Consider the following 10,503-nt stretch of genomic DNA (forward strand, 5'->3'; position numbering starts at 1 on the left):
ATGTTGCACACTAGTTTGGCCATCCTTCTAAAAGCCCACTAGAAGGATAAGGATCCTGATAGTTCAGTCAATTCCTAGATGATTGTATTACAGAACAAAGCAACTGGTATGCTAGGAAACACCTACCAGAGACAATGGTAGTTCAGTGAATTGCTACCATCAGGTGCATCACGTGGGGTCAAGCACAGTACTACTAAAGGCAGGGAAGATAGCTGGGCACCTCTGTAACATATGTGTGTTCAAAGTCTCTCCCTTAACAGATGTGACTGCACTGAAATTCGTACTTATAAAATGGTAATGCAGCAAAACAAGTATTAAAAGGATTATTAAGGCTATTTTCTGACTTTTTTTTTTTTTAAGTTACATATTAATGTAGGACCTCTTTGATTATCTCTGTATGCAATCATAATATCAAATAACAGACAACAGAAAAGACAATTACTTTGGACTGAACAGTTATAATTCACTTGAGCAGTTCTGCCAATGTCGCAGACCAGAAGAGTACAGCTCAAGCGGCTTATAGAACAGTAAGTGCCCTGAGAACAAACAACAGGCTTTTACAGGCTAGAAAACCAATTATTACTTATTTTTATTTCTGTGTTTCTAGTAGAACTAACTGATGCAGGCTACAGGCTTGAAACATCCTTCAGTTTTCTGAGAACTTTTATCATTCTTCTTCAGTTTTCTGAGAACTTCTACCAGAGTCTAATATTGGGAACTTTTTGTTTACTAATGTCAGGCTATTGTAACGCAGTGACACAGCTGCCGTATTTTTACAAAACTGGTGGTCAGTTGCTGTCAATGAGATAAAACATCTTTCTTGGTGTTTCCCGCTCCCAACAGCACCATTTTCATGTGTTTGATCACATGGCGATCTCACTATCTGAGTAGTTAAGCCACCAGAAAAGCAAGCCTATATTTAAAAAAACAAAAACAAAAACAAAAACCAAACAAAACAAAACTACAAAACCATTTAAGTGATTCAGGTTACTGAACTGACTTTCTGAAAGGACAGATAAATGCCAATGCCAGCACCAGCACAAGAAAGCAAGTAGGATCACCAATTTCAGCAGCAGATGACCATTAAATGGGCTTAGTCTGTTGCCTTCATTTTCTTTGGGTGTAGTTTTATAGTAAGGTTACTGCCCCTGATTCCTTGTCCCATAATAAAAAAAAAACCAATACAATAAAAAATTACTCTTATTAAAAAACATTCTAATTTAGTACAAGTTAATTACGATGTAATAGTACATTACAAGGCCTAAGACAACTCTCTGTCCCAGCCTCTCTCCTTACAGAATTTATCACAGAAGAGTGTTCCACCTTCCACATCAAGGTTTATCACTATCCATAGTTAGTAGTAATTACTTTCTAACATGAGTAAGTGGTGTAACCGTTACAACACTGCTTATTTAAAGCCACACTGTAACACTCTTTACCCTGGCTTGTAGTCAAATTAAGAAACAGACACTCAAGAAAAAGTACCCTCCCAAGTTTCCCAACAAAGCAGAAAGGAGGCCGGATCTGCAAGACATGTCAGAAAAAAAGTAGATTGGTGTTTACTGGTAGCAATCAGGGCATTCAAAGCTTACAGAACTGATCCTCTTTCTTCTTTCATGAGCAGGAGTCTTTACTTATCAGAACCCACACAGAAGATAAAATGCTACTACATCAAGACCATTTTCACTTATTTACCCCCAATTACCTAATCATTCTGTCAGGATCCAAAACAGTTCAATAGCTTTTGCTTATAAATTCCCTTTTGTTATTTTTTAATAGCTACTACTCTCTTCTGATTAAAGGCAACAAATTAGAACAATGCTTAACTCATCTAAAATAAAATACCCTCACCTGAAATAAGCTACCTTGGGATCCTATTCCTTGCAGGGTAAAACAGGGAGATGCCTATGAAGCTTCTCTGCTCAAAACGAACCCTATAGTCACTGATTAGTCCCCTACAACCCCACAACATTACCACAAAAGGAATCACATTATTAAATGTTAACAACTGCACCCACTGCCATAGCTTCCTACAAGGGGCCTACAGAATGGCTGTATGCGGGACAACATAAGTTTCCACACAACAAAGAGTTTTTATATGAGTCAGTCACTACATTGCAAAACATAAGACTGTCACTCTTAACAGCTGACTCTCTCTGCATGTTATAAGCCAAATTCAGCCCTTTAACAAGCCAGAACCCAGCAGCACCACCACCACAACCCAGAACAATTTATACAGAACCACAACACAATCAATTACAAAACTACTATCAGTATAAAGTATGCCAAAATATCCTATTTCACAAAAGACTTCTACCTACACCTATGCATTAAAATGGTTATCAAAATCTACCCCTCTGTTCACCTCTATTTCAAATTCAACCTGCAGTTCTCAAAAATTAACTGGCTCCAGTCTCAGCTCCACTAGTTACACTGTCTTTTACATATACGTTAAATGTGTCCTGTACGCAAATTCAGAAAATTTAGAATTCTTTTTAATGGGCTAGCAAGTGCCCACCCCGTGAAAAACAAGAACTACCAGAGAGGAATGTTGCACCCCTTAGATCAAATCACGTCCTTTCATTACCCTTCTTTAAGAGCAGATAAACTCACCCAATCTTACGTTAATTGTGGATTGTCTTAAACAGATTTGTATACAGAGATTTTTGTATGTCAAAGAACATACATCTATGCAAAAAAATAAAAAAGAAACAAGTAATTTATAAGATCTGTATCAGGGGAACATAAAATACTGGAAAATACTACCTGAATGCAAGTAATAAATCCTGTCCAAAGACACCCATGGACATAAAGAGACAAAGCAATTTTCTGTGGCAATAGTAGTCCACAAAATTTAAAAAACAGCCACTGCCATAAACGAGAACACATTATAAATGGTCCTCCCAACTAAGGATCTGTTCACAGAACAGAACTGCTAAAGAGCTTTTGATTTAACATGTTTCAAAAATAGATTAGTTTATATTTACTAAGGCTGAGATTGTGTAAAACCCCACAGAAATCAGGCTTATTAAAATTAAATTAAATTTCTTACTAAAATTCAGGAAGAGCTAGATACCCAATTCCTGTAGGCCCTTATAAAAGTCTCATTAAAGTCAAACCAAAATTACCTTCACATGAAGAAGGTATGCAACATTAGTAGATCCAAAACTAAACCACAGCAGGTAACAAACCACTTGCATTACTTTGAATTCAAGACAGCTGGACACCCAAAAAGATCCAGAGATCATAGACTGCGTTGACACAGGGCACACACCAAGTCTAAGAACAGATGGAACAGTAAGTATTTATAATTCTCCTAGCTGTTTCCCTTCACCATCCAATATAACTTCTGCCTTTCCATGACTGAGTCAACCTAAATTGAGCTTCAGCCAGGATGTTTTGGCCAGATCCCCTGCCTTGAATAGGTAGTGGAAAGTAAGGAAACTGTACCACTTCTATCCAATGAAAAGGAAACGTGGACCCACGCAACAGCCTCATACACACGGCAAAGCCAACTGTAACTCTGCCTTCACAGAAAAATAATTACAGTCTACTTCGCCCCACACATCTCCAACTGAAGTCATGATTCACAGGTGCCTTTGAAAAGATATACTGTGAAACTGTGATATACCACAGGCTAAAGGAGTTATCTTTATTACACTACCACAGAAAACATGGAATGATATTGTCAGTGATTCATAGTATTTGCTTAATCTGCTAAACATAATCAAATGAAGATGTTCAAAGTTTAAGTACTGATTAATAATGACACCAGCTCATCATAATTAAAACAAATAACTTGCAATACTTGGAAGCAAATCAGTGTTTTGTATGGTACAACCCCACATGACGCTCTGCATTAACATTTATCAGAATTTATCTACTGTCATTTCATCTAACAATGATTCAGTCAATAAACAGGTTTACATGAAAAAACCAAAAAATCAGTAAAGAGTCAAATCTTCAACTAACATAAACCAGAGTTATTCAGTTCCCCTAAGAGAAACCAAACACAGTAACAGCTGAGAGATTCTACCTTTGCATACTCACGTATGTAACCTCACTGTAACTTCAAAACCTTCTGGAAGGGAATCTGCAGTCTCAACTACAAACCACAGAATCAGAACTGCTGCACCTTTATGCTTATGAAGACACTTAGGCCAGAGACAAAAACCTCTGGACACTGCTTCAGCTGCTTGTCTAGCTGTCTACCAAAGACCACCTGCATGCAACCCAGCAGAGCTAGAATGGGTGATGTACTTACGCCAGAATCTTCACTGTGGAGTCATCCAGCATAAGGGGTTTTCCTTTTCACATGCAGAGACAGTTAGTTTACTTCAGGATGATAGTCCTAATACTCCCTGCCTCCAATGCCTTACAAATATTCTTGTAGAAATTCTTATTCCTACTGTGTAGCTGTTTCAGTTTCTCATAAAGCAACTTCTCAGCTACTCTAACTTACAGCCCACCCTCTTATGAAAAACTAACATCAGCACCAAGAAATGACTGGCTGGGGGTTGAATGTACTACAGTCAGTCAAAAGGCATCATCACAAGTAGAGTTCACAGAAGCTAGGCTAAGCTACGCCACCAGATTTTTCAATGGAGAGGCTACAGCACAGACATATGATCCGTTCTGATGGCTTTGCTGCAGAAGGCAATACCCTTCAGGAAAAGAGGAGGGCACGTAGCTGCATTCAGAAGTTTAACTGCCTTTTAACCCCACAGTCACAGCAGACAACGCCCAAGATGAAGTCTGTGTTTGCTACATATGTAGATTCCACTATATGTTTTGGGCACAGAAAACTGACTCATGACAGCACTGACTGGTTACAGACTAAGTTTCCATACCGTGACCTTTCCTATAGGTGTTAATCACAGTTATTGAACATCATCTTCACATTAGATTCTGAAAAACAAAAGCCATAATGAGAGGTAGGCAGAAGGAAACAAACTCGCCATATTACTGACAGGCTTTGTCTTTACTTAAATAGGGAAGAAGAGGAGGAAGAAGGGAGAAGATTGTTTTAAATACAAGTTACTTATGGTAAAATATCAGTGAAGATAGGAAAAAGTTATTGTTTCCCTAACAACAAACTTATTTTCAATTTTTCCCAAAGGTCCCAGCTCTAAATGATCCACCTGGGTGCTCAAACCCTGCAGTGATACAGAGGAAATATTCTCTATCAAGTGGACACAAACAGGAAAATGTTTACACCCAAGAAGTGATGACTTTACATGTGTCAAAAACAAATAAAACAATTTTAAGTATTAGTCTTCTTATTCTGCTATACTTGCAAACTACCAAAGCTGTGTTTAAGTAAGCCTTACTTCCTTCCCTTATTCATTCTTCCTTATTTTATCTTGCAAGTAAGGCATAAGCTTCTTCTCTGTTGCTATTTTCCTGACAAGCTATCTTTATGTCGTACGTTGTGTTTACTACTCCGCTAGAGGATCAGAAAAATAAAAAACTAAACAGATAAAGTTCAAAAGAGGTGGAGGTCTAGGAAACACTCTTCATATGTAGAGAACTTCAACTGCAGCAGAAAACACCAGAAAAAAAAATCATATGAAGAATGAAAAGTCTCCTGAAAAGGATGACTAGTTCATAGCAATATTACTAATCAGGACCATGGAAATTGGAGGTAAAGTGCAGACATTTTTTAAAGTTGCCACTGTGCACATTCTGACCTTAACTTCAAAAGTCCAACAAAAATAGAGAAAATTTATCTGTAGATACTGATTTCAAATAGATCTTCATCAAGAATGCTAGCTGGAGCAATTTTTCTCTTGTCAATTTTCAAGCCTCAGGTGTGAGTGAAAGCATTTTTCGAACTTTACAAGAAACGCTCACAGACCAGTTCAAAAATTAACAAAAGGAAGGCTCTAAGGCTGCTTTGAACACACTCTTCTGGTGCATGTTTTATGAAACACCACAGAAATACCAGTCCTAAAACTGAGACATAACTTGTGAGAGAAATCTTGCATTTAATGAAGCTTTACCCTCACCTCTGTCAAGTCCAGATATGCTGTATGATACACTTAACTTCAGATTTATCTTTACATTGCAATTATCCATACAATCTTTTTGCTTTCTATTACTGATTCATATGGGCATAAAAATCTGCCTCCAATTCCATCCTTCTGGTACATGGCTTTTTTTTTTCCCCTAGCGTAACAAACAGATAAAAGAAACAAAGTCAAAGACAGTAATAGGGCAATTAGGTTCCCAAAGAGAAAGTGTGCCTTTATTTGCACAACAATACTAGCTTACACAGAAGAGACTGCCCCACCCCACCGTGTTACAGAAGGTGTAACTGGTATACTACTGAAGGAATTAAATTCCGGTACAATGTTTATTGCACGGGTCTCAGAGACTGTGGTTAAAACCAAGTTAACACCGAAAAAATCTAAAGCAAAACAGAACAGAATGGAAGCGGAACAGTGCCGTGTCATAGATGCCATATAAATTTTTTTTATGGGAAGTATGCAAAATACTTAAAATGGCTAAAACAAAAACCCAAACAAACACAACACTTACAGATTCTTCAGTTGGTTATTTACTTACCTATCCAAAACGCTCATCAAAAGACATCTTAAAAAGCAACAGCGTTAACCTAAAGTTTGGAAAGTCTGAATATCAAACATAAGCAGCAGAGAGCAAGGAAAAACTTCGGTGTGATCTATGTAGTCATGCTGACACTTAAGCACTCTTTACATGACCATAGTGCACTCTTCGGGGAAAACAAACAAAAAAAAACCCACAGCAAAAACGATCGGTTCACCGTAACTTCAGTTCGACTTCAGAAGAGGTGCAACTTTCCCAGCCCTGTGCAGTTTGTGGTTCCGCCGTCATAAACTTGGGGTGGGGTGGGGTTGTTCCTCCCAGCACCACGGACATAATCAAACGTGGTCGCGGGGGACACACGGCACCGCGTGGTCGCGCGGGCACACAGACGGCCCCACGCCAAGCCGCACCGGCGGAGGCTCGGCCGCGGGCCACCCGCCCCCCCTCCTCGGCCGCCCCGCGCGCGTCTTCCGGCCCCGCCGGGCGGCGCGTAGGCCTCGGCGCTGCACCCCGCCGCCGCCTCCCCCCCCGAGGCGCCGGGGCAGGCGCGCACGACCCACAGGGCCCTATTCTCCCCCCCCCCCTCCGGCCTTTGTGGAAAGTTTTCGCCCCCGCCGACAGGCGCTGAGCCGTCCTCGCCTGGAGATCCGGCCCCGCTGCCACCTTCTCCCTCCCCTCCACCAAGCAATGGCTGCGCCGCTCCCGGCGGCGGGCCGCGCGAGGCCCCGTACCTCGACGGCGAGGGGGGGGTGGGGGGGGTGGGGGCCTCGGCGGCGGCAGGCGGGCCAGCGGCCCGGGGCATGCCTCAGGGCCGGGCCGGGCCCGTCTCCCCGCCGCTCCTTCCCTCCGCCACCATGTCACGCCGACCAAACATGTCCGTGCGCTTGCCTGCGCCGGCGGCGGGGGCTTCCAGACCGCCCGCCGCCGCCGCTCGCACAGGCAGGGGGACGGTAAAGGCCACCCCCGCCGCTTCCCACCGCCTCCCTCTCCTCCCGCGCGGAGGCCCGGGGACGGGCCCCGCTGCCCTCCTGCCCCGCCCGGGAGCTCGCCGCAGCGGCGGCCCGCTGCCGGCCTCCGCCTCCGGCAGGGGACAGAACTTTTCCAGGGGCCGACCACCGCCGTCCCCCTCTCCCGACGGGGCAGGCGAGCCGCGTCTACCTGAGCATCCGCGTGTGTACGCATCCTCGCTCCCGCCCGACCCAGTAAGAAGGAAAAAAAAAAAAAATTTCCGCGCACACCGGAAATAAAATGCTTTTTTGCTTGGAAGGCGATTACAAAATTGCAAGCGCATGTTTTGTGCTACTCCGCTTCGCCGACTGCTGCAAGGCGCGGGGGGAGGGGAGGCATGATTTCTGCAGGGAGACCGGGGAGGGGGAAGGAAGACGAGCTATTCGGGAAAGTAAATCGCGACACCTTTACAGCAGGAGTCACTGACTGCACAGTTAAAACCAGAGACTGGAAAGCAACAGGAGCCGCAGCCTGTCGGGCGAAGTCCCAGCCCCCACCTTCTCCCCCCTCCCCGGTATGTGTAGTGCTTGTGACAGGCAGGCAGGGAGGGAGGGAGATTATCCGGATCGCGGCCTCCCTGGCTCTGCCGGGTAACGCCGCTACTCTTCACAGCCAAGACCGCTCCCCCTCGCACCATCTTCCTCCCTCCTCACGCCTCCCCACATCCCCTTCCTCGGCCAGCTCTACAGGCGAGCCGGTGCCACGGCGGAGAAACAGCCCGACCGCAACACATTCTCCCGCCGCCGGACACCGTGAACTTCACCCCGCGACCCCCGGCAGCCGCCGAAACGCGGCCCCACCAGGCGGCCCGCACCAGGCGGGGCGGCAGGCGAGGCCGCCGCCGGCCCCGCCGAGCCGCCCTGGGGGCCGAGGTGCGGGCCGCCGCGCCCCCGCATCCATTTCTCTGCCGCTCGCGTCGCCCGCAGCCTGCGACACGCTCACTTGGCGACAAGACCAAGGGGTGCCACGACCCACGGTCGCCGCCGTGCCAGCCCGCCCGCCGCGCCAGTGGGAAGCGCCAGCCGGCCCGCCGCACACCGCGGCAACGGCGGCTGCTGGCTGGAGACGCGCGGGCGCGGCGCCGCTCCCCCGTCCCTCCCGCGGGTGCCGCTGACTCACAAGTCAGCCACCGGCGGCGCCGCGCGGGGTTTTTTCCCTCCCCACCCCACCCCCCACCCCCCCCGAAGATTTGCATCGTGATTATTCCAGAAATACCGGCTCAAAACTTTCTTCTCTCCACCCACTGGGGGATATAAATATTCGGGAGGGCCGGGCGCCGGAGAAGGTGGGGAGAGGAAGCAGGTGGCACGACGGCGCCCGGGGCCACCGGGGACGTGCTGGGGGAAGGGGAGGGAAGGTGGGCACGGTGCGTGCCGGCGCGATCACTAACAATAAAGGACGGCGCAGGCACCGCCGTGCCAGGGACGGGGAGCGGGGCGGGGGGGGGGGGGGGGGGCGCGGACCGAGTTGTAAGTTGTATTTACCTACCGCCCGGGAGGAGCGCCGTGCTGGATGTCGCTCCTCTCCCCCTCGGTGAGTCACCCGAGTCCGGAACCGGAGCGAGGGACTAGATTATGAACATGACTTCATTGGTGACAGCCATTCCCTCCCCTTCCTAAACTCCTGCCCCTCCCACCGCCTCCCTTCCCACCGCCTCCCCTCCCCGACGCCACCGCTCAGGAAGCGGCGTCCCCATTGGCCCGCCGCGGGGGGAGTGCCCGCCCCCTGCGCCGAAAGGGCGTTCCCATTGGCGTCGGCTGACTGTCGCTCAACCGAGAGGTTGGGGATGGGAGGAGGCGTGTAGGAGCGTGGCGGGCGCGGAGCGTGGTGCGAGCGTACGCCCCGGGCCCCGCTCCTGTACCTGCCGTGCAACGGCGGGGCAGCTTGGGCCGCCGCCCGAGGTTCCTCCGCGCCCCTTCACCCCCTCCCCGGCTCGCGTGTGCTGAGGGGACAGAGGAGCGGGAGCGCCCTCCGAGACGGGGGCGGCGGCGGCGGCGGCGGCGGCGGCTGGGCGCGGGCGTTGGCGGCGGCGGTACTCGCGGGAGTGGTTTGGCAGAGGTGAAGAAGGTGCTGGAACTCGGCCGTGCCGCTGCCCCAGCTTGCCGGGGCGAGCCCGCCGCCGGCGGGGGGCGGGCAGGAGGCGGCCTGACGGGCGTCGGGGTCTCCGGTACCTGGCGGTCGGCGAGGTGGGGCGGGGCGGCTGTCTCCCAAAAAAAAAAAAAAAAAAAAAAAAAGGGGGGGGGGGGGAAGGCATGGACGGGCCTTGTTGTTCGTCCCGAAACTTACCCCCCGTCCCCGTTTTCCGATGGGAGAGGGGGCCGTCGTGGGCAAGAAGAGGCTGCTGAGAACATTCCAGCTGAGCCGGCCTGTCAGTCAGGCGGGCTCCCGCTCCCAACGCCCGCCGGCGACGAGGCATCGCTCGGGCTGCCCGTGTGGTAACGGACCCGCTCGGAAGACCTGGCTGCTGCCTGTTGCGGGTCTGGAGGCGGCTGTTAAAGTGGTGGCCGGGTACAATGAGGCTGTGTTGCTTCTTGGGGATAGGAGGGGTAATTATCTTTCTTCCGTCTGGCGTGCTTTCCGTGCTTTTAGCTTTTTAACAGTTGCTTTGGAAGTACGCTTTTCGTCTCCGCGTGATGGTGCTGTATTTTTTTTTTTTTTTTATGCTGTAGATCGTTTACCTGATCTGCAGCCAAGCGCTGCAGAGCTCTGGTGTTGTTTGCAGAAGCTGCCTACACCTGTCTATGTAACAAACGACTAAGTACTTCATTAAAGTACTGGGCCAGCCAGTCTGAGGGGTTGTTTTGAACGCTAGTTGTAGACTCTACTTTAAAAAAAAAATAGAGCCAAACTGTCATACGTGGTGTTATATGTAATTATCTTTTTTTATCCTGTCATGTGGGAGGTATTTGCAGTTCTGAAGCTAGTGTA

General features: G+C 48.2%; 1 protein-coding gene across 7 annotated transcripts in view; it reads right to left on the minus strand.

Moving 5' to 3' along the window:
* The window catches only part of SMARCA2 (SWI/SNF related, matrix associated, actin dependent regulator of chromatin, subfamily a, member 2), a 120,131-nt gene extending 110,947 nt beyond the window's left edge, over positions 1-9,184 (minus strand). For 2 of the 7 annotated variants that reach the window (XM_049796621.1, XM_049796628.1), the window contains exon 1: positions 9,064-9,184. The gene's annotated coding sequence lies outside the window, so the exon portion shown is untranslated. Of the gene's footprint in view, positions 1-4,264; positions 4,283-4,850; positions 4,872-6,567; positions 6,830-7,725; positions 7,775-9,059 lie in introns of those variants that run through there. The other 5 variants (XM_049796622.1, XM_049796623.1, XM_049796626.1 and 2 more) reach the window with 5 other exon arrangements.
* Positions 9,185-10,503: the final 1,319 nt, after the last annotated feature.

Source organism: Accipiter gentilis, chromosome Z (genome assembly GCF_929443795.1).
Source record: "Accipiter gentilis chromosome Z, bAccGen1.1, whole genome shotgun sequence".
Lineage (NCBI taxonomy): Eukaryota > Metazoa > Chordata > Aves > Accipitriformes > Accipitridae > Astur > Astur gentilis.